This window comes from Entelurus aequoreus, linkage group LG01 (assembly GCF_033978785.1).
Source record: "Entelurus aequoreus isolate RoL-2023_Sb linkage group LG01, RoL_Eaeq_v1.1, whole genome shotgun sequence".
Lineage (NCBI taxonomy): Eukaryota > Metazoa > Chordata > Actinopteri > Syngnathiformes > Syngnathidae > Entelurus > Entelurus aequoreus.
Window position 1 is genome coordinate 1,263,818 of NC_084731.1, and position 10,670 is coordinate 1,274,487.

Below are 10,670 nucleotides of genomic sequence, written 5' to 3' on the forward strand. Positions count from 1 at the left end.
CTCTTGCTCTTCGGGTATAATTGACAGGATATGACGTCACGGGAGTCCCCGTCTTTACCAGTTGTATGCATAGATATATATCAGCCTTTATATATGTCTATGGTTGTATGGAGAACAAAACATGTCATTTACTACAGTTTAGATCAATATAATTAAGTGTATCCATCCATCCATTTTCCCACCGCTTTGTCCTTAGATAAATATAATTATAACCACTAATACGGAGAACACAATGCAAATTTAAATGACAATCATTTAAAATATTTGTTTTCATACACATTTTCGCTTAGAAATCCATTTATGCCATTTAAAAAGCCACGCGTAACTAATACATTCAAAAATATGTCACTTGTTTTTACCGCACCGAACACTATGGCTTGGATGTGACATTTGACCACATAACAATAAAAGTACTGTAACGACCTGCTGAGCTTGATGTTGTGTTCTTGAGTGAGTGATCTCCAGAATTCCCATTGTTATGAACGTACCACGCCTGTAAGGTGATTGGCGAAGAAGGAGGAAGCGTTGTTGCAATTGTAGCGTCCAGAAGAAGTGCACACCAAGTCTGACGCTCTTTTTAAACTTTTATTGAGCAACCTATGCTAACACAGCTCAACATATCTCGTTCCTTCCACACGCACGTCTATCCTCACCCCTCATTTCCGCAACAACAACACTTCCTCCTTCTTCGCCAATCACCTTACAGGCGTGCTACGTTCATAACAATGGGAATTCTGAAGATCACTCACTCAAGAACACAACATGAAGCTCAGCAAGTCGTTATAGTACTTTATAATTACTCATTAGTACTATACAATTACTCATTAGTACTATACTATTACTCATCAGTACTATACAATTACTCATCAGTACTATACTATTACTCATCAGTACTATAGAATTACTCATCAGTATTATACTATTGCTCATCAGTACTATACTATTACTCATCAGTACTATAGAATTACTCATCAGTATTATACTATTGCTCATCAGTACTATACTATTACTCATCAGTACTATAGAATTACTCATCAGTATTATACAATTACTCATTATTTCCTCATTTGGCGACAATTCCTATAGCTGCAGTGTTTGCGTTTCTCAGAAAGATGGCGCTGTTGTACCATTTTGTTCACGTCAGACAGACGGCGGTGATCTGAATCCGGCACTATTTGTATTGAACATCATTTCACTTGGATTCCACCATTTATGCATCCAATTTTTTTTTATACCGCTTGTCGCGGTGGGTGCTGGAGCCTATCCCAGCAACAGACAAATTAAGAGTGCATTCAACATGCCCTTTTTTTTGCAATTCATCCCTAAAACGAATGCATGTAAAATTGCAGACTAATGAAGTAGTAACACATTTAAAGATGTAACTAAATAGAAGTGACAACCACTGACCACATACGTACAACCACCACATTGGGACAGAGGCTTTTCCTTTTTTTGAGCAAGCTTTTTATTAGAATTTCTGTTTTTTTTTAATACAAAGTTGCAAATGAGCTGTGTGTTTAAATGTTAAATGTTGTAATGCATGTGGCAAAAAACAACACTTTGTCCTCATTATTGATGGTCAGTACAACAAAATCAACAAATGATTATATGTTTTGGTCCTGGTCAATGTAAAGCTCTAGAGACCATACTTACATGAAGAATTACTCTTATTTGACATAAGTGACGTTTCTCAGGACCTTCTGCTACTGCTTTTTGAAATAAGCAGGGGCGTCCATGATATCGTTGCTTGGATGGCATCATATGTTGCTCCAAAACCTGTATTTACCTTTCAGCATTAATGGTGCCTTCACAGATGTGTAAGATACCCATGTCTTGGCCACTAATACACCCCCATACCATCACACATGCTGCCTTTTAGTTAGTTCAGTTAGAGATGTTACCTCAGTAGAAGCATTTAAGTCCCATCTTAAAACTAATTTGTATACTCTAGCCTTTAAATAGACCCCCCTTTAAAACCAGTTGATCTGCCGTCTCTTTTCTGCACTGCCCCCCTCCAGAGAGGTTATTAGGGGACCACAGATGAAGCGCTAGCTGTTCAAAGTCGAGACCCAGGGTGGACCACTCATCTGTGCATCAGTTGGTGACGTCTCTGCTGCTGACCTGTCTCCACTCAAGATGATCTCCTGCTGGTCTCACTATGGACTGGACTCTCACTATTATGTTAGATCCACTATGGACTGGACTCTCACTATTATGTTAGATCCACTATGGACTGGACTCTCACACTATTATGTTAGATCCACTATGGACTGGACTCTCACAATATTATGTTAGATCCACTATGGACTGGACTCTCACTATTTTGTTTGATACACTATGGACTGGACTCTCACTATTATGTTGGATCCACTATGGACTGGACTCTCTCACTATTATGTTGGATCCACTATGGACTGGACTCTCTCACTATTATGTTAGATCCACTATGGACTGGACTCTCACAATATTATGTTAGATCCACTATGGACTGGACTCTCACAATATTATGTTAGATCCACTATGGACTGGACTCTCACTATTATGTTGGATCCACTATGGACTGGACTCTCTCACTATTATGTTAGATCCACTATGGACTGGACTCTCACTATTATGTTGGATCCACTATGGACTGGACTCTCTCACTATTATGTTAGATCCACTATGGACTGGACTCTCACAATATTATGTTAGATCCACTATGGACTGGACTCTCACAATATTATGTTAGATCCACTATGGACTGGACTCTCACTATTTTGTTTGATACACTATGGACTGGACTCTCACTATTATGTTGGATCCACTATGGACTGGACTCTCACTATTATGTTAGATCTACTATGGACTGGACTCTCACACTATTATGTTAGATCCACTATGGACTGGACTCTCACTATTATGTTAGATCTACTATGGACTGGACTCTCACTATTATGTTAGATCCACTATGGACTGGACTCTCACACTATTATGTTAGATCCACTATGGACTGGACTCTCACTATTATGTTAGATCCACTATGGACTGGACTCTCACTATTATGTTAGATCCACTATGGACTGGACTCTCACTATTATGTTAGATCCACTATGGACTGGACTCTCACTATTATGTTAGATCCACTATGGACTGGACTCTCACACTATTATGTTAGATCCACTATGGACTGGACTCTCACACTATTATGTTAGATCCACTATGGACTGGACTCTCACACTATTATGTTAGATCCACTATGGACTGGACTCTCGCTATTATGTTAGATCCACTATGGACTGGACTCTCACTATTATGTTAGATCCACTATGGACTGGACTCTCACACTATTATTTTAGATCCACTATGGACTGGACTCTCACTATTATGTTAGATCCACTATGGACTGGACTCTCACTATTATGTTAGATTCACTATGGACTGGACTCTCACTATTATGTTAGATCCACTATGGACTGGACTCTCACACTATTATGTTAGATCCACTATGGACTGGACTCTCACTATTATGTTAGATCCACTATGGACTGGACTCTCACACTATTATGTTAGATCCACTATGGACTGGACTCTCACACTATTATGTTAGATCCACTATGGACTGGACTCTCACACTATTATGTTAGATCCACTATGGACTGGACTCTCACACTATTATGTTAGATCCACTATGGACTGGACTCTCTCACTATTATGTTAGATCCACTATGGACTGGACTCTCACAATATTATGTTAGATCCACTATGGACTGGACTCTCACAATATTATGTTAGATCCACTATGGACTGGACTCTCACTATTTTGTTTGATACACTATGGACTGGACTCTCACTATTATGTTGGATTCACTATGGACTGGACTCTCACTATTATGTTAGATCTACTATGGACTGGACTCTCACACTATTATGTTAGATCCACTATGGACTGGACTCTCACTATTATGTTAGATCTACTATGGACTGGACTCTCACTATTATGTTAGATCCACTATGGACTGGACTCTCACACTATTATGTTAGATCCACTATGGACTGGACTCTCACTATTATGTTAGATCCACTATGGACTGGACTCTCACTATTATGTTAGATCCACTATGGACTGGACTCTCACTATTATGTTCGATCCACTATGGACTGGACTCTCACTATTATGTTAGATCCACTATGGACTGGACTCTCACACTATTATGTTAGATCCACTATGGACTGGACTCTCACACTATTATGTTAGATCCACTATGGACTGGACTCTCACACTATTATGTTTGATCCACTATGGACTGGACTCTCACTATTAGGTTAGATCCACTATGGACTGGACTCTCGCTATTATGTTAGATCCACTATGGACTGGACTCTCACTATTATGTTAGATCCACTATGGACTGGACTCTCACACTATTATTTTAGATCCACTATGGACTGGACTCTCACTATTATGTTAGATTCACTATGGACTGGACTCTCACTATTATGTTAGATCCACTATGGACTGGACTCTCACACTATTATGTTAGATCCACTATGGACTGGACTCTCACTATTATGTTAGATCCACTATGGACTGGACTCTCACACTATTATGTTAGATCCACTATGGACTGGACTCTCACACTATTATGTTTGATCCACTATGGACTGGACTCTCACTATTATGTTAGATCCACTATGGACTGGACTCTCACTATTATGTTAGATCCACTATGGACTGGACTCTCACACTATTATGTTAGATCCACTATGGACTGGACTCTCACACTATTATGTTAGATCCACTATGGACTGGACTCTCACACTATTATGTTAGATCCACTATGGACTGGACTCTCACTATTATGTTAGATCCACTATGGACTGGACTCTCACACTATTATGTTAGATCCACTATGGACTGGACTCTCACACTATTATGTTAGATCCACTATGGACTGGACTCTCACACTATTATGTTAGATCCACTATGGACTGGACTCTCACTATTATGTTAGATCCACTATGGACTGGACTCTCACACTATTATGTTAGATCCACTATGGACTGGACTCTCACACTATAATGTTAGATCCACTATGGACTGGACTCTCACACTATAATGTTAGATCCACTATGGACTGGACTCTCACATTATAATGTTAGATCCACTATGGACTGGACTCTCACACTATAATGTTAGATCCACTATGGACTGGACTCTCACACTATAATGTTAGATCCACTATGGACTGGACTCTCACACTATAATGTTAGATCCACTATGGACTGGACTCTCACTATTATGTTAGATCCACTATGGACTGGACTCTCACACTATTATGTTAGATCCACTATGGAGTGGACTCTCACACTATTATGTTAGATCCACTATGGACTGGACTCTCACACTATTATTATTATATATATAATATATATATAAATTGGAGATATTTATTCATCTAACTGATTCTTCCAGCTAGGTTTTATTGATGCTAAACATTGCAGCCTACAAGCTACAACAATAACTCACACACCCATTCCATGTGGTAACTGTTCAGGGGGAAGTATCTGGAACAACACAAGTCAATAAATCATAAACAAACTTTTACAGTTGACTTGAAGTTCATACTGACGTTGACAAAGGCTCACTGCGAACTCGTCTTCCATCATGTCACTGACTTGGCTCCAGTTTACCGGCGAGACACGGCAGCAAACTTTCTGTGCGTTTTTTTAAAATTTATTTAACAACTTTTTTCTGTTTATGATGGACTCCCATGTAGGAACTCTGGAATTACTTTGACCAAAAACCTTATTAAAACCATTTTCACTTGACTTCACGCTAGGTCTGATTCTTGTTTGGCCGACATGTGCTTAGTTGACATTAGCTTAGTTGACATGTGCTCAGTTGACATGTGCTTAGTTGACATGTGCTCAGTTGACATGTGCTTAGTTGACATGTGCTTAGTTGACATGTGCTTAGTTGACATGTGCTCAGTTGACATGTGCTTAGTTGACATTAGCTTAGTTGACATTAGCTTAGTTGACATTAGCTTAGTTGACATTAGCTTAGTTGACATGTGCTCAGTTGACATGTGCTTAGTTGACATTAGCTTAGTTGACATTAGCTTAGTTGACATTAGCTTAGTTGACATGTGCTCAGTTGACATGTGCTTAGTTGACATGTGCTTAGTTGACATTAGCTTAGTTGACATGTGCTCAGTTGACATGTGCTTAGTTGACATGTGCTTAGTTGACATGGCGTCACACACAACCCAGCAGTGGGTCAGACATTGCAAAGTGGGCGATGTTATTGCACAAAGATGATCATTATTGTACAAAGTACAAAAGCAGTGAAGTTGTCATGTTGTGTAAATGGTAAATAAAAAGAGAATACAATGATTTGTAAATCCTTTTCAACTTATATTCAATTGAATAGACTACAAAGACAAGATATTTCATGTTCACACTGACAAACATTCTTCTTTTTTGCCAATATTAGCTTATTGTCATGTTCTGTGGTCTATATTAGCTTATTGTCATGTTCTGTGGTCTATATTAGCTTATTGTCATGTTCTGTGGTCTGGATTTGTGGTCTATATTAGCTTATTGTCATGTTCTGTGGTCTATATTAGCTTATTGTCATGTTCTGTGGTCTGGATTTGTTGGACTCTTTTAGTTCCTGTTTGCGCTTCCTTGTTTGTTTTGTCACCATGGCGACTCATTAGTTTTCCCCTGTCTCATATGTTGGGGACACGCACCTGTTCTAATGAGGAGACTACTATTTAAGCCTGACGTTGCCAGTTAGGCGACATTGTTCATTTCATGCTCTGTACATTGATTGTTTCATGCTCTTTCCTTGCCATAGTTTGATGCTCGTTCCATGCCTCGTCAAAGTAAGTTTTGTTTATTCACGCCACAGTTAGCAAGTTTTTTTTTGTTTCATGTCCATAGTTTATGCTAAGTCTTAGCTTTTGTTTCTTGCGTTAAGTTGAGTCAAGATTAAATCATGTTTTTACCTGCACGCCTTGTCCAGAGTAGTCCGTTTGCTTCCTGGGAAAAAAAATCCTCGCAGTAAGCTGTGAAAAACTCCACGTCATGACACTTCTTTGGAATTTGATGCCTTTTTTGAACAATTAGCGAGTCATCCTGGATTCTACAACACACGTCCACTCTTTACACAACTTTATCTCCTTGCACTTTTTAATCGCCACCACATACGACAGCTTATTCCCCCGTTCTTATTTTCTGTAATTTCGCAGGCTGTCTTCCTCCCTCACTGTCTGTGTGCTCTACCACCATGTCCGCACTTTCCCTGCACTTTGCTCCACACTTGCCATATTGAATTGAATTGAATTGAAGTATTTATTTCAAACCTGCACAGTACAACAACACATTTTTTTTTTTTACATCTTGGCAGAGACATTTGTGCAAGGCTTGAAAAGGGCTTGGATGAAGCAGATGCTTATAATATCCCAACTGGGATTGGATATATTCTGAACTTGTCTCACCTACTTACATGACAACATTGAACACGATGCATGGATGGAACAATGGATGGATTTGGTTTCTGACAACTGACAACTCCTTTTTCATTCGTCAACACTGGTTTACTGAGGGGCTGAGGCGAGGGGTGTGTGTGAGTGTGTGTGTGTGTGTGTGTGTGTGTGTGTGAGTGTGTGTGTGTGTGTGTGTGTGTGTGTGTGTGTGTATGTGTGTGTGTGTGTGTGTGTGTATGCGCGCAGACAAGCGGAGCCTGACACAGGTGATAGACAGAAAAGAGGGAAGATGATATCATAGCAGTGTTGTAGGGCAGCGGTGTCAAAGTCAATTTGATCTCAAATGATTTCCCCCCATGTCCCTTTAGGGGCTCTGTAGCATTTGTCTCTCAATTTTTTTTAAAACCATATAAGCAGCAGTACTGTTTTTCCATTTACAGTAATATACACTACATTTACAGTAATATACACTACATTTACAGTAATATACACAACATTTTGAGCTGAAATGATTGCAACTTACCATATTTTTAAGTTAGTTTAAAGAAAATCTACTAATAAAATGCATAATAACAGTATTGACTGTTGTGGGGCCCATGGGCGTTGTTAGGCCTGTTTTAGGGGGGCTCAAGTCCCCTAAAATATTCTTAAGCTCCCCTAAATAATTTTGGGATTTTTTTTTTTTTTTTTTTTTTACAAATACATGCCGACATATTCATTATAAAGTGGCCCGAATATGAGTTTAAATAAATAATCATATAACCTGTGATTATTCACTCAGTTTCCCCTCACTTCATAGCTAGGTAGAGAGCCCCTTTAGTGCGTCGGTATCCAATCCATTCCACTTGTTCATATAGAAAATGCCCACATTACTCAAAATCCAGTCCGCATTTTCTCTGCGACCTTACTTGCGGCACAACTATATATATATATATATATATATATATATATATATATATATATATATATATATATATATATATATATATATATATATATATATATATATATATATATATATATATATATATGTATATATATATATATATATATATATATATGTATATATATATATATATATATATATATATATATATATATATATATATATATATATATATATATATATATATATATATATATGTATGAAAGACTTAATATGTATATATATATATAAGAAAAACCCAGACACCATCTTTGTAGTCATTTTTGTCCTGCGTGGACTTCCGTCTTCCTTTACAATGAGTGAAGCTGCACGAAACCTTGTGTCTGCAATTGTAAATAATTTAGTTTTTAAAAGTTTTGTGTTTCTTGTAGAATTTATGTAAAGTAATATACATTAGCCTATTGTTAAAATAATGAAAAAAACATCATTAAATATATTTGTTTTATTGTATTGTTACATTAATAGCTGTTGTATTATTATAGGGTGGCTTGATAAACATTTCATAGGATTTTCAGAGGGAGGAAAAACCAAGACATTTAATATAAAATGTAAAATGAATAAATACATAAAAAGAAAAAGAAAAAAAATGGTTAAAAGCCATCGTCCCGGGGAGTATTTCATTTCGTCCCGTGCATTTTTTTTACCGTCCCCGGGACGACGGGACTACGTTAATGTCAAGCCCTGGAAGTTACATTTTATTGCTTGCATTATTTGTTTCAGCATTGCACTTTGAAGATGGTCCCTCAGCTCTTTGACAGCTTTAGCTCTTTTTCAGATCAGCAGACGGACTCTATGTCTTTCTTATTTACAGTATATATAAACCTTTCTCATTTCTATTCAGACTTCCATATATATTTAATTTCCTTAATGGCTTGCCATAATATATATATATATATTATAAATATATTATATATAAGCCAAATCATCCCGATCCAGATATTACTTTAAAGGCCTACTGAAATGAATTTTTTTTATTCAAACGGGGATAGCAGATCCATTCTATGTGTCATACTTGATCATTTTGCGATATTGCCATATTTTTGCTGAAAGGATTTAGTAGAGAACAACGACGATAAAGTTCGCAACTTTTGGTCTCTGATAAAAAAAAGCCTTGCCTGTACCGGAAGTAGCGTGACGTAGTCAGTTGTTCGCCTCCTCATATTTTCCTATTGTTTTCAACGCAGCTAGAGCGATTCGGACCGAGAAAGCGACGATTACCCCATTAATTTGAGCGAGGATGAAAGATTTGTGGATGAGGAATGTTAGAGTGACGGACTAGAATGCAGTGCAAGACATATCTTTTTTTGCTCTGACTGTAACTTAGGTACAAGCTGGCTCATTGGATTCCACACTCTCTCTTTTTTTAATTGTGGATCACGGATTTGTATTTTAAACCACCTCGGATTCTTGAAAATGAGAGTCGAGAACGCGAAATGGACATTCACAGTGACTTTTATGTCCACGACAATACATCGGCGAAGCTCTTTAGCTACGGAGCTAACGTGATAGCATCTGGCTCAAATGCAGATGGAAACAAAATAAATAAATCCCTGATTGGAAGGATAGACAGAAGATCAACAATACTATTAAACCATGGACATGTAACTACACGGTTAATAATTCTCAGCGTGGCAACGCTTAACAATGCTGTTGCTAACGACGCTGAAGCTAACTTAGCAACGGGACCTCACAGAGCTATGATAAAAACATTAGCTCTCCACCTACGCCAGCCCTCATCTGTTCATCAACACCCGTGCTAACCTGCGTTCCAGCGATCGACGGCGCGACGAAGGACTTCACCTGATCACAGATGCGGTTGGCGGCTAGCGTCGGCTAGTGTCGGCTAGTGCGTCTGCTATCCAAGTAAGTCCTCCTGGTTGTGTTGCTGCAGCCAGCCGCTAATACACCGCTTCCCACCTACAACTTTCTTCTTTGCAGTCTCCATTGTCCATTAAACAAATTGCAACAGATTCACCAACACAGATGTCCAGAATACTGTGGAATTTTGACATGAAAACAGAGCTTTTTGTATTGTTTTCAATGGGGTACCGATACTCCTGTTTCACTGGCTACGTCACGCGCATACGTCATCATACATAGACATTTTCAACCGGAAGTTTAGCGGGAAATGTAAAATGTCACTTTATAAGTTAACCCGGCCGTATTAGCATGTGTTGCAATGTTAAGATGTCATCATTGATATATAAACTATCAGACTGCGTGGTCGCTAGTCGTGGCTTTCAGTCGGC